The sequence below is a fragment of the Hermetia illucens genome, chromosome 4 (genome assembly GCF_905115235.1).
Source record: "Hermetia illucens chromosome 4, iHerIll2.2.curated.20191125, whole genome shotgun sequence".
In the NCBI taxonomy this organism is placed as follows: domain Eukaryota; kingdom Metazoa; phylum Arthropoda; class Insecta; order Diptera; family Stratiomyidae; genus Hermetia; species Hermetia illucens.
Genome location: NC_051852.1, coordinates 143,753,405 through 143,779,080, shown reverse-complemented (window position 1 = coordinate 143,779,080; position 25,676 = coordinate 143,753,405).

The following is a 25,676-nucleotide window of genomic DNA, read 5'->3' as shown; positions in this document are numbered from 1 at the left end:
GTTATAAGGTCAACACCAGCAGTTGACTATAAGGTCAAAACCAGCGGTTAAATACCTCGGTTTAATGTTTGACTCGAAGATGAACTACTTCGAGAAAATCAAAGCAGAAGTTGACAAGGCTGCCGCTGGAGTCTTATGGCATATGGCGAATTTTTGCCACCCTACATCTACCAAGAGACATCTCCTTATGAAAATAACGCAGTCCGTTCTGCTCTATGCCAGCGGGGGTACGGGCTGATGCCCTTGATAAGGAAGTGCATCTTATTCTCCTTGTTTAAGTACAGAGACAGAGAGCTTTCCGAATGGCCTCCGCTTATCGCATTGTTTCAAAACCGGCCGAACACTCAAACCTTTCACACACAATAGGGGGAGGGGGGGTAATGAATGCGTAATAAGCGCCATCAATAGGGGTCCTGGAGATGAAGCATCAACAAATGATCCCCACAACCACCTGAGGAACGCTACCATTGATACGGCTACAAACTTACTTGGTCCCAGTCGCAAAAAAGTCGAAACGGCTGGTTGGACGATGAATATAAGCTAGCAACGAAACGCAAGAATGCTGCATACCGAGTAATGTTGTATTCTCAAAGAACGCGAGCACGCGTCGTGCGGAAAAGCGACTTCATCAGCATTATTAACGGCGCAACAACCGGTATCCGTGCCGAGTTCCACCAATTTGGTATCACTAAATGCTGTCTGGCTGCCTGACCTACGCCATCGCTCCACCTTAGGCAGGGTTTGCCTCGCCTTCCTTTTCTACCATCGATATTGCCCTTAAAGACTTTCCGGACTGGATCATACTCCTCCACACGGATTAAGTGACCTGCGCACCGCAGCCAGTTGACCCAGATTTTATCCACGACTGCTCATAGATTTCGTTGGAGGATTATTTTCTCGAACGCGGCCATGAGTACGCAATTTTTTTTGCTAAGAACCCAGGTTTCCGAGGAATATACTAAGAGCTTTAACCCTATGGCGAGACGTTTCGAAAGAAACAGTTTTTGTAAGCTAAAATAGGCTCTGTAGGCTGCCAACAACAGTGCGTGGATTTCATCGTCATAGCTTTTATCGCTTGTAATTTTCGACGCTAGATAAGAGAAATTTTCAATAAATAATAAGGATAGGAGACTACAACTTTGAGAAGCGACTTGACTGATGAGAAAAGGAAGCCTGGAAGAACCAACAGATCTATGAACTTGAAAAGTACAGGGAGAAACCGTAATAGGTGCGGAAGTTTTACCAACAAGTCAGAAGGATGAAGCCTTACACCTGTCGATGCCCATCCTGCTGAGACAAATAGGGTAATCTGATTTAAAACTGAATGGGGAAATTAGAGCCATGGGTTGAGTATATTGATGAACTTCTCAACAACCAAAAAACCAGCGAGTTGGAAATCCCGCCAACTGAAGATGACGGGGAAAAGCTGCCACCACCAAACTTGAAAGAGACAGTCCTTGCAATTCATCGGCTTGAAAACCATTAGTCGCCAGGAACCGATGGAATTACAACCGAATCGGTTTAATATTGAGGTGACCAATTACACCAAACGGTTCATCAACTGATGCTCAAGGTGTGGGACAGCGAATCAATGCCTGATGACTGGCAACGGGGCATTATCTGTCCCATGGATAAAAAGGGGTATCATTCAGTGTAGCAATTATAGGTATCACGTTGCTGAGTACCATCTTTAAAATATACTCCACTATCTTGCTAAGTCGGATAGCCCCACACACCCAGAACATCATTGGCCCATACCAAAAAGGTTTCACTGGAGGCAAATCATCAACAGATCAGATTTTCTCTCTGCAATAAGCAATGGAAAAACTGTTGGCATAGGGTATATCAGGTGACCCATCTTTTCATCGACTTTAACGCCTTCTATAACAGTGTAGCCAGGGTAAAACTGTACACTTCCATGAGAGAATTCGATATCCCAACGAAGTTGGTGAGATAACTAGGCTGATCGTGACCAATGTGCGAACAGACAAAAAGTAGCGGGACAAATCCTATTTCAGCCTACAAAAACTGTTTCGCTCAAAACGTCTCACCATAGGGTCAAAACTCTTACTGTACAAGACTATGATCTTGCCAGTCCTCATGTACTCCTTGGAAACTTCTTCCTTCCTTCTTCCTTGTTAGCAAGAAAAACTGCGAACTATTGGCCGCGAGAAGAAGAATCTTCCGAAGAATTTTTGACCCCCTACATGAGGATGGACGATTCCGTAGCCTACATAACGACGAAATCTATGAGCAATGCCATGACCGTCTGGTTTTGGATAAAATCCGACTCAATAGATTACGGTGGGCGGGTCACTTATTCCGTATGGATGAAGATGATCCATCCCGAAAAGTTTATAAGAGCTGTATCTATGGTAGAAAAAGAAGACGAGGCAGATCATGCCTGAGATGGAGCGATGATGTAGGCCAGGACGCTAGGAAGCTTTTAGGGATATCTAATTGGTGGAGCTGGACGCAAAACCGCGATATTCGGAGTTCCTTATTAAGGCAGGCTTAAACCGGATGTTGGATGTTGCGCTGTTGATAAGGATGAAAACTTTTTTAAAAAGTCGGCGAGGCCTATTTCACACAGGACGATTACTCCGCGTAAAGTAGTCTTACTCTTTCAAATTGGTCTCGTGGCAGGTTGCGCTCACTTGCACACACACAGTGCATCGGGTATCACTCCGCCACAGGTTTATGATTGTTTCCCATACAATGCAATCAAACGAGGTGCTGACCGTGCAAATTGGGGCAGAAACTGACATAATAGGAAAGAGGCATTCTATATATAACCATGGGGTGAAACTAAGGTGCAACAAAAATATTTCCCTAACTGGATTTAGCTACAAAATCTCATGAAGATTAGGTAGTAACTTCTACAGCAATCTATTATAATCCGGGAAAAAAAATATACTTAATCCGCTCAGTACACCATTTTTTACTGAAAATGTTCTTTTGTATATTTTTCAGCAATGGAAAACTGTGCATTTCTCAGATAAGTTGCAACCCTTTTCCCCAAAAGATATGTTTAAATGTAGATATATAGGGTCGAATATATCCCAAGTTCAAATGCACTTTGAAGCTCGTGTAAGACAATCAAATTTAACGCGGGTGGTATACAACTTAGAATGCTAACCCGCAAATTAACCAAACTTCATTTCAAAGCCAGATGCGCTGCCAATTAAGTTTAATTATAATTATTATTATCTAATTAGCCCCGACGAATGGAATATGAAGATCTGTGTAAGGATTCCATTTAATGCAGCCCGGCCACTTCTGCTATCCTTTCAGAACGAAAAGAATGAGAGAACTTCAAAATGGATTTCAAAGAAAAGGAGACAAGGGGGGATGCTTGGTAAGACAGCTTCATCTGAGCAGTCAGTTAAATGGGATGCTCTATTAGAAAGAAAATAACATTTTGCATTACTCTAATTGTATTGGACGCTGAATTAATTTCCAGAGCCAGCATGGAAGGGAATTGTTGAACATTTGAGCAGTGTGAGTTCAAAGCAAGGTCTTATTTTTTGTTCTGTTTTGAACTGAGTTGATGCCAGCTTCTTAAATGTTCTCCCATAAATATTAGCACCAAACACACGGCATCATATTACACCAGAATCAAGCGTACACCATAAGTTCTTCTTCTGCTTCCAGCATGCAATATTGTCTCCATTTCTATGTTCCCTTAATCATACTCCCTAATAACCTGAACGTTGCATGCGACATTGATGTTCTTCGTTTCGGCCACAAGGATGCTCGACGGAATCTTAGAGATAAGGAAGGTAAAATGTCTCACAAGCATCAGATGGCATGTCCTGGCCTTAGATGGTGATGGCAAATCCTTTTCCTCTACGCATCTGCAACGATTCACCACACAGCAGTGTGCTCCACATACAAGAGGAAGAGCATATAAATTTGAAAGAATGAAGTTCCGTAAAGTTAAGTAAAAAGGATTATATCTAAGCATACCAAATTACATTTGGCTTGTCACATATTGCCACGAAAAGCATCTGTGGCTTGGCCTTGCTAGGATATTTAATAAGAAAGAATTACGTAAGTGTGTACCGTCGAGGAATCATACTTTTGCAAATGTCCACGTATATTTTCACCAAGCTTTAGATATTATTTTGACGGTGTGTAAGGGATGAGAGGGTGTAATGTGGGAGTAAATAAATTAAGAGGTTGCTCGGTAATATCTTCAAACACTTTCTCATTTGAAGGCGATCTTTTCAAATTTTCCAAATTGATTTTAATGTTCCTTCCCAGTTTTCGTTCAGCTAAATAAATGACAAAGTCCTGACAGGTTGGAAAATCATCCAAATATGTTGGCCCAACTTCGAAAAAATTCCATCCTAGTCATATCACCCTCTACAGACATGTGCAGTCCCATAACTTGCTTTCAATTTCACCAGCATAAATGTGGACAGGAAACAGTCAAGATAAAACAATTTAAGAACACTGCAGGCACCCTAGAGGATGATGGCATTCTCCTGATGTCATTGTTGACGGTAAAAACAGGAGCCATAAAACGCGAGAACAAAACCAACATAAAAGCTACATCAGGCACAACACCTAGCAAATGTGAAATATGTCATGAAATAGCGCAAACAAACACCGCAAACAGCATCGTTTTGAAAGGAAGCGCCACGACAACGCTACCACAAATATGGAGTCATTTTAATGTTGAAAGGACATAACTTTTTTGTTACTGTTGCTTTTACTTCATTCACTTATTGAGTGCTGTTAGAACGCTGGTATTGACAGTGACACGATTAAGATAAAATGCCACCGCTTGCATCGTGGAACGGAGACGATAAAAATATTTTGGTTACTGTACTTCGTATTTTATGGAAAGAGGTAAAAATATGAAAGGATAATGTCTTTGCTTATAGCCAGAAGAACTTTAGAAGTTACCAGCCTCAAAAACGGATAGAATATGTTCCGAATCAGAGGAAAGTGGATCATCGACGTTTATTGATGGCTTGGCGGAAATATGTGACCAACAGCTATTTGAAGAAACCCGATCGCATTCATCTTTGTATGAGTCAAAGGAGACAATGGTAGACTATGCATCTAGCAAAGTTTAAGCATTGAAAAATGAAGGTGAACGCGACATCCAATAAGGCTATTATACTTACCGTGGGGAGCTTCAAAGCTGACAGCTTAGTTACGACGCCTGTTGGCTGCCCCTTAAATACTGTTGCTACTTGACTAGCTACGTAATCCCGAAAATTGATTTATTGTTAGACGAGATTTGACAGCGTCAAACATTGACGTTTCCTTCCCGCAAGGAAATTCTACAGCAACGTTTTTGACAGCGTCAAACACCTATGTTACCTTCTCTCACGGAAGTTTTTAAGAAAGGTTTTTTGACAGTATCGTCTGCCACGTTCTCCCGTTATTAAACGAATATATTTGAAGACTGGAACCCCAAGTATAGAAACTAATATATTCCCTTGATCTTTCGATAACTCCTCTTCCTCATTTATTTCTTCCTGAAGAATGTAACGACATATGAGTTAAGAATGAACGACCGACTTAACCATTCTTAGCCGCGACGGTAGAGCTACACGACACTAATGCTTCAGTGCAGCTCGGTTGTTCACATGCCACCGACAAAATGTTAAACCTTAGTCATCCACCGATTTTAAGGTACACCTAGATAGGGCATGGACGGAAACCATAATAGGGAAAGGACCAGAAATTAACCAGCTCAATGGGGTGGGTCAAGCTGATCGCAGCTAATGGAGTCCATAAATTGGGAACCCGCTTTTGTTAAGATAAAGCCTTTAATCTCGCAGAAATCTGGCCGAAGCAGCACAAATATGAAGTTCAAGTGTATTCAGGGAAAATGTGGCAAATAGTGTAGTGGATAATCAGTTATTAGAGGCCTCAGCCTCAAAAGCAGAGGAATAGTGCAAACTGCTTTCTTCCACTCCCCCATAAGATCCGTCTTTTCTCTATCGGTCACCCGTGCGTGAAACTCCAACCGCTTAATGCTTCCTTATAATGAACCGACAGGAAAATCCCAACGAAATACAGTATTTTTTGAAGAAGGACTTCAATAGAGTTGCATAATTTGGGGAAAGCGACGTTGAGCAAGTGATGAGTCCTAGCTGAATGGCGATCAGCCGTAGACTTAGCAGCTGGCTTCTGAATGCAAGTAACAAAAGCAGCACAAACATCAATGCCAAAAGGGACCATTAGCTGACAATCGCTTATACCCTTTGCGAATCGCATCTGAGGGTTGCCCTTCCAATTCAACACCAATCGCTTTCCTGATCTAACTGGCATTCAGCAAGAAAAAACCTTTCTTGCAACAGTGACAGCATCAATTTTGAACAGCCCAGAAAAAAAATATTGATAAACATTGGACCGCCATCAAAATCGTTTTTATCTCAGGTGTACGTCGATTATTCATCACTTTTTAAGAGGACGCGATAAAGCCAACAGCGAATACCATAGAAGCATTCCAGAAAAATGAGTAGCTATTATTAGAACGACGTATGATGACGCAAAAAGTCACGCGCTGCATCCAGGCAAAATCTCAGAAGAATCAACGAACGTCTCAAATCTAAAATTTACCGCAACCTCTACTGGTGAAAGGGTTGTCCGACTATAAAATACAATGAACGGCGTCTTGCGGTAATGGAGACGAAGATGTTGCGTTGTACTAGTGGCGTATCGCGCCTTGACCACATCGGAAATGAGATATCCACGATCGATATGGAGTTGCACCGATCGCGAAAAAATTGTGAGTGAAGCGCTTCCGATGGTATGATCAAGTAATTCGCGCTAAAAAGAATTGACTTGCCAAAATAGGTCTGAACATCGAAGTCGGTAGTAAGCGACCAAAAGGTCGCCCGAAACAACAATGGCTTTTGATAGAACAAAATAGCGCAACCAATCACAAGCCGACTCCGCTTGTTAATAGGAACAAGGCTAAGAGAAAGAAGAATAATTTGAGGTCGAAGGAATTCTTCAAATAATATCAATAACGTCAGCATACGCCTGAATTTAGGGGGACTTGAAGAAGATGGCGCCTATCCTATTAACATCAGTATTTCTGATCACTTTTTCCAGGCCCAGGACATCACCTTGTCTTAGATCGATATTGAATTTGAATGGTTTTTAGAGTAATCTCCTTGCTTTTATCTGACCTCGTACATTGGTCAGGGTCAGGCTAGTTGGTCTGCCGAATATTGTGGTTGTTGAGCGGTTCATCAAAATAATCCAACCATCACTCAATATGCCCATACGGTCGGAAATCAGACTCTGTTTTTGATTCCACAGGATGAGCATCGAGGTGTGTAGGGTTTCATCCTGCTGGCTTATTAGTAAAACTCCCGGCTTAGTAAAACTGGCGCGGTTGCTTCCGGCACTTCTGGAGTTCATTGACCTGTTGATCTCCTAGGCTTCCTATTTCTGTCTGTAAAGTCATTTCTCCACTCAAAGTAGTTCATAGGAGGCCTCTGCTTGGGCCTGCGTTTTTAAGAGTACTACATTGTCCGTTATTCCGTTCCGTTGCTACCTTCCAGTCATGGTCGAACCAGCCATTTCGACTTTTTTTGCGGCGAGGCCAAGTATGTTTGTGGCTGCATCAATACTGACGTTCCTCAGGTGGTTGTGAAGATCATTTTTCGATGCGATCCTGGAGATGACTCCAGGATTTCCGTTAGTTCAGTTATTGCGGCATCCATTTTCCTCTTATTGATGTGATAGAGGGCTTTATTGTAGATGGTTTCAATATTCATTGTCGCCTGATTGTCAGAACGGATTTTAGGTGATATTGTAATTCGAACCCGGAGTACTAAGCCACCAAGATAGTGATCCAAGTCCATATTGGCTCCCCTATATGTTGCGATGGTCATTAAGGCTGAGAGGTAGCGGCGTTCGATAAGCAGGTGGTCAATTTGGTTGAAACTGGTCCACTGGAGAGACCAGTGTATGCTTGCGGACCACTTACTGCGGAAACAAGGTACTTTCAGCAACAATTTCATGCAGTACACCAAGTAATCCGCTGGCCGTTTTCACTGGTATTTTTATGTAGGCTATGGGAATCGATTATTGCCTGAATCCGGGCTTGGTTCCTACTTGAATGTTAAAATCTCCGAGGAACAATTGCTCGAATGCCATATAGAAAATTCTCCAGCGCATTTCTTCCAATGCAGTAATATCAAGCTTATATTGGGAAAGGGAATCAGCAAGCGGCTAGGTAGTTTTCGATCTTACAGGGTGTGCACGGTTCCATGAGAAAATGCACAGATCGTTCGTCTGTTTTCGTTGCCGGGTTCATTGTTATAAAATCCGTCCAGTCTGAGGCTCCGTTCGTAGCTCCGTAAGTTCGATGTCCTATGTGAGGTTGTCAGCCCTACCTGACTCCCAACCTGGAGGACCAGTTAGCATAATTTGTCCCATTTTTAGACGGGGGAGACTCGCCTTCATCGTTCTTCATCTGTAATTTTTCATTAAGAAGAGAATTACAGTGGTCACCTCGTGGAGATGGAAGAAGGGTTTGATGGGCCCTCCTTCGAAGCTGATAACTGAGGACGTATAAGTCCCAAAACGCAGATCATTCATATCAACCCTACCGAGGACTAAGGCCAGTTTTGTATGGATATTGGCCGTACGATCTTTAGGGTTGCCTTAGAGATGAATTCCGGAATTGACATTACGGACATTGATCTCAGGAAACGAATCCAAATCTGACGTTGCAGAATTGCGAGTTATTTTCAAATTATATCCGTTGATTCCAAAAAATGAACACGCAACCCTCAAAAAATGGGATAAGCAGAGACTCTGCTTAGAAAGTTGCGATAAGGTCTCATCACCACGGTCAAGCAGCTAGAGAGCCAGCGAAGGCATATACTGGAACTCCTTCGCCCAGTCATCACTTTTTGAAATGGTAGAAAGACTTCGTAACCAAAACATTGCCCGCCTTAGAAACCTTCAATGGCCCTTAATACTCGAAGGGAAGTGGTACAGCAGTCTCTTAAAAGCGAACAATGTGAGGGGTCAGTGCCTTCAAGTTGCAATGTCGTCGGAACTCTGAACTTAAAGAAATACACACTTCATAAACCACAGAGCCTAAGGGGAAAACCGCCTAAATCCTCATCCCGACTTTGCGACTTTTCTCCAACATAGATCTGCCAATTTGGCTGCTGAGACAGACCTGACACCCCCTAAAAACGCAACGCTTCCAGTTTACCATCACTGAAAGCTTCCGAAGCGCTAGGGCGCCGGCTTTACGACCATACCATCTAGACTCTGCAACGCATCTCAAATAATGCAGCGACTAATGGTTAGTGTAATCCCTCTACACTTGCGGCAGGTATATGGCTATTACAAAGACCATCGATCAGCACTTGTTGCTCTTGAGCGAAGCTGCTTCCCTTATTTAGAGTGCTGGTTGGCATAACACAACATAAGGAAGAGCCAGGTCATTATCTAGAAGATCTGTTATTTGGTACACCTCATCAGCAACGTGATGATATGCCCTGGTCTAATAAGCTGTGAGTCATTTTCAATAACTGCAATAGTTTTGAGGTTTACTCGTTGCCAGCACCGCTGTTGCAGAAAAAGTGTCTGCATGCCTAGCCTAAGTAGACTATCTTGGTTTTCACCTGTGCTTATCACCGGCTGCGAAGCTATATTTGCAGCGAACATCCTCATTTGAGAAGCTATTCAAAACTCTCACAATACAAGACAATGATCTTGCTGGAGAGTTGTGTACCTGGGTTCGAGGGAAGAACACTTAGATGAACCTTTGGCCCGGTAATTGGGGATGAACAATTCCAGCCGGTATGGTTGAGGATTCATCCAAATCGCGGCGGCTGGCGCGAAATCTTGGGCTACACATCAATGAAGGCAAGACAAAATATATGGTGGCAACATCAGCACCAAAAACCAACCAACCAGAACATCTAACGGAACTGTTCAAATGGGAACAATAAAGATTGGAGACTACAGCTTTGAGACCGTTGATAATTTCTCCTATCTACGGTAAAAAATCATAACCGATATCAGCTACGACGATGGAATCTGTGCGCGGTTGTTGGCAGCCAACAGAGCCTATTTCAGCTTACAAAGACTGTTCCGCTCAAAACGTCTCACCATAGGGTCAAAGCTCTTACTGTACAAGGCAATGATCTTGCCAGTCCTCATGTATTCCTCGCAAACTTGGGTTCTTAACAGGAAAAATTACGAACCCTTGGCGGCGTTCGAGAGAAGAGTCCTCCGAAGAATTTTTGGCCCCCTACATGAGGATGGACGATTCCATAGCCTACACAATGACGAAATCTATGAGCGATACCATGACCGTCCGGTTGTGGATAAAATCCGGCTCAATAGGTTACGGTAGGCGGGTCCGTATGGATGAGGATGATCCCACCCGGAAAGTCTGTAAGGGCAATATCTATGGTAGAAAAAGATGACAAGGCAGACCCTGCCTAAGATGGAGCGATGGCATAGGTCAGGATGCCAGACAGCTTTTAGGGATATCGAATTGGTGGAAATTGGCGCAAAATCGGGATGTCTGGAGTTCCTTATTAAGGCAGGCCTAGACCGGGTATCGGTTGTTGCCCCGTTGATGATGGTGATGATGATGGTTGGGGATTATCCACGGAAAGCGAAATAGTTATGGCAGAAAAAGAAGACGTGACAGACCCTATCTCTAATGAGATGATAGTGTAAGTCGGGGCGCAAGATAGCCTTAAGTGATATCGAATTGGCGGATGCCGGCGCAAAACTGGGATATCTGAAGTGCCTTACTAAGGCAGAGCTAGACCGGATACCGGATACCGGTTGTTCCGCAGTTGATGATGATGATGATCCTCATTTTGGTCGTGAATGTACTGAGCTATGTCACTAATGAAAAACAAGGCTTTGCCAAAAATGCGAAGATCTATGCTTCCAATATTCGCCATTTTCTCACGAAGGGTATAATCACGCCTTTAGTAAACAAATTTAAGAGCCGATAACCTTGCAACCGTTCCAATGCCACTTGAAAATGATTAGACGGTTTTTTCCTTTTTGCTAGCATTTTATTTTAATACGCACATACCGATATTTCGGTAACCAATTGTTTCCTATAGCTTTACGTAAGAACTGAACTTTATCAGGCTTTTGGGTCCTATAAGGAAGTTGTTGGGAAAAGTGATATGCAACAAGTTGGTCCCCATCATTCAGGTGCTCTGTAAGAGAGATTAATCCCGACGAATCCATTTTAAGTTCAATGCAAAGCAATGGTCGCGGGTCTAGCTCGGGAAACATTCGCTTTTGGTAACTCCTGCGCATTAGTGCTAGATGTCAAGAATACCTTTAATACCTGGGTTGGCCTAAGGGCACTTTGGCTAAACTGCCTGTTTCCGGCCATTTGGTTCAGTTAATTGAGAGTTACGTCTGGGAGAAACTTCTCTGATATGAGATGGATGATGGGCCGAAAGAGTACATTGTGACAGAAGGTGCTCCTCAAGGTTTCGTATTGGGACACCCCCTGTGAAATATCATGTGCGATAAAGCAGTTCGCTCTAGTGTGTCAGAGGAGCCAACGTTGACTGGCTTAGCTGAAAGTCTGCTAATGTTTGTAATTGCGAAAGGGCACTTGGACTATGCACCTGAAGCTACTACGGTTCTAGAATAATAATGCCAAGAGCGGTGGCAAAATATTGTCGCAGAATCGCTGAAATCATACATAGGTCCATCCTGCAGCACTTTTCTCTGCGGGAGCATTGGCTAACACTGTGAAGAAGAAGAGAGTGACTTTAGCATACCGCAAATCCCGCTGAAGGTATGCAGCGCATATATGATAGAATTGAACTTGTGAAAAGCAATTAGGAATGAGCTGTACAGGAGATAGTAGCTGTGGTGGAATGATTTCAAAAAATGACACTAGAGTCATGCATTAATCCCATGTATTGAATGGAGAGCCGCGAGAAAACGCAGGAAATGGAATTACCACGTGGCACAATTTCTTAAGGGAGAATGTGGCTATAGACAGTATTTGCGTCACTTCAGTCCGTCTTCTGGCTTTCAATAAGGCGTCCCATGAGGGTGCGAAGTCTGCTATGCCTAAATCTTCGAAAATCGCGAACTCAAGAAGGAAGTGGAGCGATACCCTTAACTTAGTTATCGGACCCCATTGCCTCATAAAGGAGATACTAAAGTCGGAAACAAATTGACTTGACTTTGTCGCGACAATAGCCGCGATACAAAGACAGCTCAAAGAACTGGATCGAGCCCGGAGAGCTCGTAATCCGCAAAATAATAGTTCACGATGGTCCCGCGAGAAGCGCATAGGGGTTTAATGAGTCTGAATCCCACACACTGCTGCAACCTGGCGCGGCAGAGTCTTCAAGATGATTGTAATCATCATTTTCAGATGGTTCATGCTTTCCTTTGGAAAGAGCTTCACAACTACCTGAAGAAATTTGATAGTGGCTTTTTTCTACCGCCTATTGAATCACCTTAGTTTGGTACTTTTGTGGAAAAGTCTAAAGTTTAAACGCCACTTTTATCCTGTAGAAATTTAAAAAATGAGCAATGGAGTAGCTTCTGACCAATTCCATGCCTCCTTTAGATTATTCCAATCTAGGCTGCAACATTTTTCTTCCAATACCAATGCCGCCAATTATTGGTATGATACACAAATCATAGCGTATTCTCACAGGAAGCACTCTGCCGCCAGTTAATTCAATAATTTTGGACAGTCATTCAATGTGGTTAAAGTACTCGCAATTACTGCAATAATAAATTAATGATGCCTCCCAAATAAATAGCGCCACTGCTGCTCATTATTATCTATAAAATACGTTTTTTTATCAACAGGTAAAGCCACAAAACGTGCTTCCCAGTGATTTTCCAATGAACGTGAAAATCAACCAAATGATAGCAAAAAGAGGAATAACAGAATAATTTTTCCAGACCTCCTCCTCCATTGCTCCATATCTCAACAAAAAGAGCGCGTCCGATACAATAAATTAGAGGAAAATTCGCCATGACCGCCAATTTGTTTCTGTGGTTTGAATTTTATGGTTCTCGTGGCATATCCCGACGCCACGTCTGGAGCCCACGTTTCCCATTCAGTCACCCTAAAGGAAACATCCCCCGGTCTATATTGGAATCCTTCGGATGCTGCTCAAACTGAAAATGAATGTATCAATAAAAGTCAGAAATATTGTGGAAAAACGCCCTGTTATGCCTACCTGCTGGCTTTCGACAGACCGAATCAACCTCTTAATCCCTCAAAGTACTTCTTATAAGACGCATATAAGTAATTTCATCGTTTCTGTTTGCGAGCGAGGGAGGAAAATCGATGTCACTCAAACTATTACCAGCCATAAGAACAGGAAAAGCCACTCAGGGTCGACGTTTTATATACCTGCCGGCAGCAATGAAAATCCCATAAAATTATCAATAGACAAGTCGTAAAATTGACGAAAAGGAAAAAAGGTACCAAAACGAGGACATGGTTCCGAAGCCTTGAACCAACATGGCGACATTGCGCTTCATTTTGAAACATGACAGCATGACAATACGCTGCGACTGATTCGTATCAGGCTCCGGGTTTTTCGCCCTCTTGTTGTTCTCTCTGACTTTCCTATTTTCCGGTCCTCTATTTTTTACGATTATTTTAGTGTTATGTTCGTTTTTCTGTGCGATGCCGATACTATGATGGCCTCCTATTCCTCCTTTGACGCAGTCTTTGCGGCACATACCGATGGTAATTTCATTGTAACGGTAATTTCAGGTGTTGAATTGCACAAGACACAGAAAAAAGAGAGTCGAATGGAAAAAAGATCAGGGAGAAAAATGCGGAGCTGGGCTAAGGAGACGTTGACTTTATGGCATCGCTTCGGGAGACGGAATCGTACCAGGATAGCTTGAAACCTTTTTGTCTCGTTCAGTTGGCAAATTGTCCTCCTAACCGTAACAATAAATACAAATGTATTAATTTTCATGTAAATTGAGCATAAAAGAGCGATGGCAGGCAGAAAATTAACATTTTCATTCTTCCAAGTTAGCATGGGGTTGTGCTGATGGAAACGAAATCGACATCCATTTTATATCTAATGAGGCGTCATATAGTACTCAACTCAGTTGAATTATTTTTAACGACCATCGAAAATGATGGAAAACCACTTGTAATTAATTCCACGGTGCCTGATCCTAGTAACTTTAGGAATAGCGGAAATCTTGTCGCTTATCTGTGAAGATGGATGTAGTAGAGGGATGGATTCACAAGATAACTCAAAGCAAATTGTAAAAGAGGACAATTTCTCCTCACTTTGGGAATTGCCAGATGAGGTTGATGGTAGGAAGCAGAAATTCATTCAATACAAAATAAACTTAATGTGTTTATTGGAATGTATATCAAGGGTCAGACTTGCTTCAAATTCTCTCTATCGAATGACTCATCATCAACGGCGCAAAAACCGGTATCCGGTCTAGGCCGCCTTAGTAAAGAATTCCAGACACCCCGGTTTTGCGCAGAGGTCCACCAATTCGATATCTTCAAAAGCTGTTTGGTATCCTGGTCTAAGCTATCGCTCCATCTCAGGTCTGCCTCCTCTTCTTTTTCTACCATAGATATTGCCCTCATAGACCTCCCGGGCTGGATGATCCTCATCCGTACGGGTTAGGTGACCCGCCCACCGTAACCTATTGAGCCGGATTTTATCCACAACCAGACGGTCGTGGTTTTGCTTATAGATTTCGCCGTTATGTAGGCTATGGAATCGTCCATCCTCATGTAGCCGACCAAAAATTCTTCGGATAATTCTTCTCTCGAATGTAGCCAGAAAATCTCAACTTTTCTTGTTAAGAACCCAGGTCTCCCAGAAGTGCAGAAGAACTAGCAAGTCTTGTACAGAGACGTTTCGAGCGATATAGTTTTTGTAAGCTGAAATAGGCTCTGTTGGCAGCCAACAACAGGGCGTCGTTTTCATCATCGTAGCTGTTATCTGTTGTGATTTTCGACCCTAGATTGGAGAAATTATCAACGGTCTCAAAGTCGTAGTCTCCTATCTTTATTCTTCCCGTTTGACCAGCGTGGTTTGATTCTGTTGGTTGATTGCTTTTTAGTGCTAATATTGTCACCATGCACTGCGTCTTACCTTCATTGATGTGCAGCCCAAGATCTCGCATTTATAGCCGCCTGCTGGATATGGATGAAGGCAGTTTGTACGTCTCGGGTTGTTCTTCTCATAATGTCGATATCATCATCATAGGCCAATAGTTGGGTGGACTTGAAGAGGATCGTGCTGCTCACATTGACCTCAGCATTACGGATCACTTTTCCCAGGGCCAGGTTAGAGAGGACGCATAATAGGGCATCACCTTGTCTTAGACGGTTGTTGATGTTAAATGGTCCCGAGAGTGATCCTGCTGCTTTTGTCTGGCCTCGCACATTAATCAAGGTCAGCCTAATATGGATCAATATATGGATCTCACAGTGGAAGGAGGCAGCAGTTCCGCTAGCTACTCCATGTAGTGGAAGCCACTCCCCAAGGATGGCCTACAAGGGGGTCGCCACACAGAAGGGGCAGCAGTTCCGCTAGCTACTCCATGTAGCCACTCTCCAAGGATGGCCGACAAGAGGGGGTCGCCACAGGTACGCTTGGCACAGAACAGTGGAGGTGCAGTACGGAGCTCTCGGGAAATCCTGAAAGGAGTTGAAACGCATTCCAGCGAACTATGTACGATGGCACGTGGGCAAATGCCAATCATATACTTAAATTGGAAAGTTTGGTCGAAATTGTACCATTATTGAAAAAGTTAGTTAGTAAAAGTTGCTCTTTTCTTGTCAAATTACTACTCCTCAAAAAGTAAAAGGTGTCACATTAATTGAATCACACATTGAATAGCAAGTATATTCAGCGCACATAAATTACAAATTTTCCACGGTGCGGTTGTTACTCAGTACCGCGTAGATGAGCGAGTATAAAGCGAAAACAGTAAGGTATCTGATGAGACCAACTCAAAGAGAACTAGCACACCTAAACGTGCAAAAGAGAGGTCTGAAGAGCAGCAAAAGATTTTGTTACGTCTACTACAAAGGCAACAGCAGCTTCGGAAGACTAATGAGGAAAACGAACCTGGTACCGTTACCCACGAGGAACAACCACTAAACCAAAAGCCGAATTCTCTGAAAAATCCCCTCCCCCCAAAACAAACATTAATACTTAAAAGCCTTTCATACCATAAGGGGGAATGGCTTTCAGAGCGCATAGCGTCTTACGTTGTACTATCTCTTCTATAGTCTCAAAATAATTTTCTCGCACTGGCCTTTTAAGTTTCGAGAATAGCGAGAAGTCATACGGTGTTAAATTACGCGAATATATTGGTTGTGAGGTGGTCAAGGAGGATTTGGGCCGCTTATAACATAGCCCGATCACGAGAGCTCCTGTGCCAGGCGCGTGCAAATGCATACAAGATTACGGCGGTCTGTCTGGACGGAACCATAGGGTACCATGCCGCCAAGCTCGGCATAGTCGAAACTACGGCACTTCCTCTGCGATTGCCAGCTCTTGCTACAGCCAGACTACGGACACTGGGTAAACCATTCTTCAGGGACCTCAGAGAGATTTCTAACTGCAAGGTGGGAGACCTGCTTTCCTTCGTCAATGCTACGGGCTGGCTTTAAAGATCTGAGCCAGCTAGACTCTTCCTCCTTGTTCTCATAACAGCAGCCACGGTCTTTGGAGTTTGTGGCATCAAAACGGAGCGACCACTGATACCTATCTACCGTAGTGGTTATGAAACGATATGCAACGAACTTTTGGCGAAAAAATCATAAAGAACGAGTTTTCTTTTTTATTATTTTTATTAAAATCGATTGAATGTCCATCTGCCCGTCTGTCACAGACGATTATTTCGAAAACGGCTGAGGCGATTCTCTAGAAATCAGTGAGACAGTGTAGCCTGTGGATCCCTTGATATACGTATAGCAAATAGCGCCATTTTATATTGAGTTTGAAGGGGGGCTCCCCACACATGCAAAAGGGGGGTGTAATTTTTTTTTCGCATAATGTAGTCACGCGAGGTATCAGCAAATTTCTGATACTGGGTGGCAAGTAGGGGAGTGAGGGCACAAAATGTGTGCTCCAAAAGTGAAGCAGGTCTCGTTTCAGAACCTATTCAACTGAAAGATCTGAAAAAGTCACATTCGTGAATCTATACGAAATCTAGGCCTCAAAATATATCCAGTTGCGATATTTAGAAAAATAAATTTAATAATAGTATAGTGCCATATTTTGAAAATTTACTTGAAAGCTCGCATTAAGTTCATCCTAAGGTACAAAATTTGGCATCAGCGTAGATGATCAATTTGAAAAGCGAGGAGTAACCTTGTTGAGAAGTGCATTTTTCACGGTTCTAAAAAATTGAAAATTATATATCTATTATATCTAACAATTGTACCTAACGTCAATGTCACGTTCTCTTTGGGAACCAGGTGATTATTGAAGATGTTATACTCCGTTATCTTCCATTTGAATTTTGTGGCTCCATTTTTCGCACCCACTCAGCCTCTTTCAGATGTGCTTCAAGATGTGTTCCACATTCGTATATCCTGGACTTTGCCATTAGGTTCATTGATCCGAAACATGTTTCCTCCGTTTTCGTTTTAAGGAAGGGAATATTTGCTGAGCCAATTGGTGAGGGTCAGGTGGGTGTATCCACACCGTCGGGCCACACCAAAAACTCACCCAAGTTGCCGGCCTTAGGATTGGATATACTTGGACTTGAAAACCGGTTGCATATTGTCCCAAAGGAAAAGCCCACTTATCGTTTTTATTCGAGAGGTAGACTCCGGCTCCAGAGCCTTGTTCCGCTTTCGAGCCATCGGTGTAGAAGAATTCCGTACATCCCGCCACGCATTCCTCTGCGATTTTCCAGCTCTCAATGTTTCCGGATAACTTCATATCTTCGGATGTATGGGAACTCGAGAATTGGAAGGCAAGGTAAGAATTTCTTATAACTCCTCCAATACTCTGTGACCACTCCCCCCCTCCCCCCCAAGGGGATTCCCTATAGATCTAATCGAATAAGTCTATGAGCTGCTCTCATCTCAGTGCTTTGACTAAATACATCCAGGGGCTGCATTTAGAGCTGCGCTGGATGTCGTGCTCATGACACCGATAATACCTAGAAATACAGTTCTTTGCAATGCAGCTAGTTTACGGTGAAAAATTTTTGTATCACCTTAACCCACCACACTACGAACGCATAAGCGTATATCCACATTACCACATGAGTCCTAACTCCCCATGTTGAAGCAAAGGTCCGTCGGAACAGCCCATAAGCTGTGAGAGCTCGTTTCAACTTTTCCTCTACGTGTTTGTTCCAAAGAAGCTTTTCACCTAGAGTAACTTCCAAATATTTCACTTCTTCCGCGAATTGAATTGTTGTACTCTTCATCTCAGGGAGGCAAAGTCCATCCAGTTTTCTCCTTATTGTGAATAATACCCACTGTGGTTTTATTTGAATCAACTGACCATTCCTGAGACACCAACTGTCTTTCAGATCAACGGCACGTTGTATATTTCTACACACCGTTCCAAGGTCCCGATCAACACCAAGCACAGTCATGTCATTAGCACACGCTTGAGCATGTGTTGGCAAATTTTGCAGTTCGCAAACTAGTGAATCGAACAGCATATCCATAGAAGTGGCGACAGCAGCCTTTCGATGCTTCTGCTGTTAAGTAGCGATCTCCTTTCACTTCAGCCCACAGCAATCTCTATCATCAACACCACGTGTTCTGACGGCATCACAAAGTTTTTGAAAAGGTGCACAGTCAAACATCCCTTCAATGTCCACAAACACTCCCGTCGCGTACTCACCCCATGTTGGCTTTCATTAAGTCGGTGTGACCCAAGCACCATCCACCAAATGTGACGCTCAACCAGTCTCTCCAAACTTTTCAGTAAGAATGAAGTCAAGATGATCTGTCTGATGTTCTTTGGATTTGAAGAGTCATCAATCGCAATCGCAAGAACCGTCAAATTTCGACCTAGCACTTCCCTCACCGATTCTCCTGGATGGTGTACTTCCAGGAGAGTCTACACTGATCTCAGTCTGGAACTTATGAAAGTACCGTCGGGTTTTCTAAGAGAGTCCAACTTAGACGAATCATTCCCGTTAAGGACTCTTCACAACCTTGAGGTCTCTTTTCGCCTTCCAGTTCCTCACAGTACGCTCTAAAGGAGTCTGGTTTCGAACACCTAACGAGCCTATTCCGCAAGTTTAACTAGTCTTGGTTCTTATTGCTTCTGCAAGCACGGTTCAGAAGTCGTCTGGTTGATTTCCTGAGTTTTGCAGTTCCAGGTTCCACCAAGGAATCGTTTTACCGCTAATGCCTCAGGAAATAAGACAAGCCTCTTCATAGCACTCGAAAAGTGTGCAGTTCAGAGTTTCCAATTCATCTTCAAGCGCCAAGAAATCCTTGGTCGCCTAGGGAGATGTACTTTCTTGCAAAGAAGTTCATTGAACTTTGTCCAATCCGTTTTCGTAGGATTCCGTCTTTGTATTGCAGACTGTTCGCCCGCAATAGTCAGATTGAATTCTAGGTATCGGTGATCTGATAATGAGACCTCGTCTAGCACCCACCAATGGGTAACCAGCTCTAATACTTATGAAGTACAGATTGTTAGGTCAATTACTCACTATGTACCTACGTTTGCGGTCATGAGACCAGCTGAAGTGATGAAATTAAATAGCTTCTCTCGTCTTGGATTGCATTTACCACTGCCCCAACAAATATGCTGAGCATTCGCATCACTGTGTCCGGATGTCCGGATAGCCGAATGGTTAGGGCACAAGGCTGTCGTACGGAAGATCGCGATTCAAATTGCACTGGCCGCAGTGGTATTTGTATCGTGATTTGACGCGGATACCAGTTGACTCAGCTGTGAATGAGTACCTGAGTCAAATCAAGGTAATAATCTCGAGCGAGCGGAATGCTGACCACATTGCCTCCTATAGGGTACTGTTATCCTGTAGTGTACGGTTACGGTCTTGAATGAAGTGCTCTAACACACTTCAAGGCGCTGATCCAATATAGATTGTTGTGCCAAGGATTATTATTATTATGCGCATTACTCGTCCAGTGCCACGGATTCTATTAAATTGAACTTATGGCTCTTGCACCAGAAAAATTTTGGGGCAGTCCTGCAGCTTGGTCAGCCCCGCTGCCAGCAGATAGAAGGAGGTTTTGGCGTGCTGCAGGTTAATTTGACCAATCTTTATGTTTTCCGATATGAACTTAGTCTAATATGTAATGGAAAACTGCTAGAAGCGTATGCCGCAGTCCGCGTGTGAAGGGGTTTCCCCGACACCATACCGCCAAAGACTCGATCCCCGCGGGTTTGATTCCCCTGAGAAAAATCTCACTTGGAGGTACCGCAGTTCCCATGTCCTCACCAATGAAAGGTCTCATCTCATCCCACAGAGCATTCGTTTGTTTTCCACTTAACACCTTGACTGGTTTGCGATGTCCGGCTTTCATAGATTCGATCACTCGAACTGGCATCAAGTCAGTTTCATTCACGTCTCTGGCTTCCCTTTTTTCCGGCTACTCCGTAGAAGGTGTAGGTGAAGTTACAAGCAGGTACTGTTTACTCTGTAGTCTCTTCACCAGAACGAACCCATTCGGGGGTTCCGCCATACCCGTAGTTCCTTTGTGGGAGACCGCACTCAAGATGCAGCAATTTACAAAGACCATCATTGTTCTTCGCTCTCAAAATGGAGATGATGCTCTACTGTTTACTGATATGACTGAATTTTAATCTATCTAGGAAAAAGTGGAGCACCATAAAGTGACTTCCCCTGAGCACATTCAGACTCTTTCGGTCCAGTTAGAATACCAAGTTGAAGCCTTCCACGTTTGTAGATTTGTCCTTCCCGGCATTCATGGACTTTGCCCTCCAGTGTCCGAAGTCCATGCCCAGGTTTTGTTCACCCAACATGCGGATGATGTTCTCTGCCTTCCTTCGAAGGCCTGATAACCAACATCCGACATGTTCTGTCCTGCGCAGCCCAATGTTCAGAATAGTGGACTTAGGCCGACCGCCAGAGCTCAAAGGCGAGATTACCTGCTGAAGCCACTTTAAGGCAGCCTCATCAGTGCACTCCAAATGGAGAAGTCTGTCGCGAAAACCTAAATTGTTAAATTTTGGCTTCGTTCCAGGTTCCAGCATTTTTTTCCACAGGCATTCCCGGAGAATGGAAAATTGTCCTTTTGATATTTCGCCATTCTTGGAGGAAACTCCTACGGCGGTAGTTAGAACTGAGGATGCAGCTTGCGCCCATGGCCCCTTCCTTCCTGCCTTGGTGTCCGTATTCCTATAGAACGAACCAGCTCTATAGAGATCTCTCCAGCTGATTTGATCACCCCCGGCAACCCGGTCCTAATCCCCGCGGGGCATGTCGATGTGGGTCCTGGAGCAAAGCACAACAAAGCGTCGGCCACCACAGATGTGTTTGTGTTACGTTTCTCGCGCGCATTATCGCTGATAGATGAGTCTGGTGCATCCAGTGTGGATCTCACCGGGGTTACTATAATAGTTTATCCTCACCTTCCACCGGAGATTCAGTTTCTTTGCGTGGGATTCCTCTGTTCATTACCAAAATACCTAATGATACAGCTACGCCCATGTCCTCACTCCCAAGGTGCTTCATTATCCTTCACAGTGCCTTCTTCTGCCGCCGATTTGGGAACTTTCCACGTTCTCGGGGTTCGTGCCGCTTTGATCCATTTCCACATACCGACATTAAACCAGTAGTGTCTACGCATCCAGCTTCCCTTTCTTTCGCTCCTCCCGGTAAGGGTGAAGGGGAAGGTTCTGACAGGCAGGATTCAGCCACTAGTCCCCCCCCCTACTTAATGGCCGAAGTTCCCTTCTGCCAAGCCTTCCTCTTCCGTTTGCGTGTAGATTTAGGCTGCAGTACCGCGGACTACAGTTTCGCTCAAGACCCAAGGGTTTCCATACTTTCCTTTCTGGCTAGCTTCGCCGAAGGCGCTAAATGCAAACTTTCCATTGAGTCGGAAAGTATGCGTTCTACAGATTTATCCATAGGAGGCATGAATGTGGTGAGCCCTCAAAAATCCGTGCCTCGGCCGCGACATGATTGCTCATGGTTGGTTCTAACCACTTGGAGAGTTTAAATCCTTAGTTTCCATATTAATTTTTTGGACACTCTTAGTGTAGTAGTGAACTGCTACAGGCTCCCCCACCACGACAAGGTAGTGTCCGAGGGGGAGTACATTAACTTCACAACCAAAAAGGGGAATCCAACTAAAGTCCTTATAAATGGACAAGATGTACCATATGCAAGTGTGGTCAAATATGTAGATACGACACTCGATGCGAAGCTCAGCTGGAAAAGACACATCCTAAGAAAGAAAGATGAGCTAAATGCCAGATACAGACAGATATACAGGCTATTGGAGAGGAATTCTCAGCTGACCATCGACATCATGCTAATCTATATGCAAATCCCACGTTCATATGGACGTACGGCATCCAACTCTGGGGCTATGCCAAAGCAAAATAAAGTGCATAAAAAGGAGAGGGGCCTGAAAGTACAATTGATAAGTGAAGTCATCAAAGGCCAAGTAATTAAACATAGCGCAAACGAGCGTAGTCGGGGATCACATGAGAATAACGAAGTCCGAAAATTGACTTGCTAATATAAAGGATGCCTAAAGATATAAGCTTCTCAGCGAAGTAGTGAAGTGGATCACAGGGTCTTGTCGCAATAAAAACAAAACCTAAATATTGTATGTAAAGTGCTGGATTCGGAAATCTTGGTCGTAGCTTGGTGGGATGTGGTTTTAGTTAGCAAAAATCCCACACTCTCAGGAATGATGAATTCTGAAGTTAGTCTTTTGAAGGTTTCCACTTCTTAAAAAACCTTTTATCCTGGACCTTTCCATAAGTCAGCTTAATACGTCTCAGTAAATCTTTTTCCTCTCCCTGATACATCGATCAATTTTTTGGAATAAATAGAGGGTCTTTGCTTGTTCGACAGGGTTATTTCTTTTACTCGCATATGCCGATATATCGGGAACCATTTCTTTCCTTCCTTCATGCTGTACGTCCGAGAACGGATCGAATCTAATCACTAGAAACACTGCAAGGTTACAATTAGGGATTCGTAAAGCTGTTCTATCACCAAGAGACAGAAAAGGTGCTTACGACATTCAGGCTAAGAACTTCCAAAGGGGTTGTGCATGTTTAAATTTTTAGCAACTGTAGCACGTGGTAGATTGCATTTTTTCGGAGCTGATTGTCAAAGTATTAATTGACAGATTGGTGTACTCGGAGCCAACAGAAACTCTACTTGAAAGAAATTTCAAATTAGGGACTATATTGAAGGTTAATTTGGAACTCATAATTAAAATATTAGCTTTTCTCTCACGGTTCCAACCCTAATTATTATTAAAATAAACAACAGGAACAGATATGGTTGAGAATTGTTCGAAAATATGCAAATAGTCCTCCCTTTGAAATGAACAACTTCAAATTTTCATCTCCAATTTGATAAGCACAAACTCACTCTGCATTGAAGTGCTTCTTGGGAATTTCACCAACAAGTCCCAGCTCAGCATCTTGTCGTACATTTACGACGAACGTGACCTTCAAGATGTCGGTTCCTGATAGGACGTCATTGAGACATGCTGTAAAGTCGAAATAATAAAAATGTTATGTCAATGTGGCACGAATAGACAACAAAATAACCACCTCTTGAGCAGAGAGTTCTATGAATGCAAAAGATCCTTGCCACGGAGCCTAACGACGGCATCCAATCACCACATTACAGACCACTTGCGTCCTCCACGACCTTGTTTGCCTTGCGCCACATTCAACGTTCTGTTGGGCGAACAGGATGTAAATGGGCAACGCCTCTGAACGTGACATTGTGGGCTGTAGGCGGTTACCGTTAGTACAGAAAGTTTTACATATTAAATAAATGCTCGTCTATGAGTCCTTGGCGTTGGCTTTTATTTTATTTTAATTTAAACAGAGAACCTTGTTTTGCGGGCTCTTACTTTTGCAGGAGTTTGTAGTATTCAACTTTCCACGAAATGGCACTTTGTAGGTCCTGGTTTGCCGGGGGTTGAAAACTATCAACAAATTCTAATTCCGGTTAAGCCACTGCGGATGGCTGTGAAGGTGAAAAGCGCTTTTGAGTTTGTTAGTCTTCTTGAGGGGTGTGGATATTGCTTGGATTGAACAGGTAACGCTAGAAGCGACAAAAAGTATCTTGTTGAATCTCTTATCCAATGGAATTCGAATAGGATATATTCCAGTTTAGATGTTCTTCTAGACGATGACTGAATAACGTTTTCCACAGGTAGTTTCTGCTAAATTATATTCTCTTCCCATTCTAAGTACCAATAGGTCGACAATCTTTCCAAATCGAAGACTGAAAAGATGAGCATTCCTTTCTCCTATTATGTTGTCACGTATCCGTCTTTTGCTGGTATTATCGGTTTGAAACGGGATAAAGAGAAAACTGTCGGCCCGAACAGCTTTAGATGTCCACTTACTTGCTATTGTTAGACATCTGTGGGTAATAAATTCCGATGCAAAAAGGATTTGGAACTTTTCCTGATTTAAAAAAGGATCAGAGATGCTCACTCACCTTGAAGACTTCATTCAGGGTATAAATGGTAGTCTTCCCAGGAGACTGTTATCCTCACTAAATTCGAACCCAACTCAAAAAGATTTTTCACATTATTTAGAGCTCAGATCATTCCATTGCAGCAAAAATTGGTTCCTTACAGGTTCATGTCACTAATCCAATAATTTCAATGATTGCTCAATTTCGCCCTGGAAACTGTCACCTCTTAATGTGTCATCGGCTAAAGTGTACAACAACCGCCAAGAATCATATATCCTTGCTGGTGTTCACTCCAACAATACCGCGTTAACTACTTCATTTCGGAACTGAATCCGAGACCAATACGGACATCATCTATTTCCTAGTGTTTCCCAATTCCAACATCATTTGTAATACTTAAGTGTATAGGGAATGGTGAACGTTTGAACGTACGAATGGACAATTCCAGATTCTGTGGAATATCCTTGTTCAATTCGTTCCGTTCATTTGTAATCAGATCCACACGTACGTACACGTAAATTGTAATTCCGAAGACAATTCCAATGATGAGAAGTCTTATGATGAAAAATGCCCGTGTTCAATATGCAGGACCTGATACGAATATTATGTCAGGATTATGCCAAGTGTTGTTGAATGCTATATTGAACTACTTCTATTTGGCTAATAGCTTATCGTTTGCCAGAAGGATTCCTTGAATAGATTTAATTAAATGATGTTTACATATTTTGTTTGGTGGAGGATGTGATAAATCGATAGACAAGAAGGTGCACAGGACCTCGAGACGTGCATCTGGAACTTGGAGTAGGATACATATATGGATGTACATATGAAAATAGTTATGTCCGCTTTTATATTTTTTTGAAGAAGTGCCCAGTCTTGGAGGAAAAGAGATTGATATCGATCGAAATGGATTCAAATGTTTGGGCTGATCCTGTTTTAAACAATCAAGGAATTACATTCAGCAATCGACAGTAGGCACAATAATTTCAGATAAGGAATCTTATCTGGAACAGACATGGGAAAAGAAGAATAAAATAAAGAATAAATAA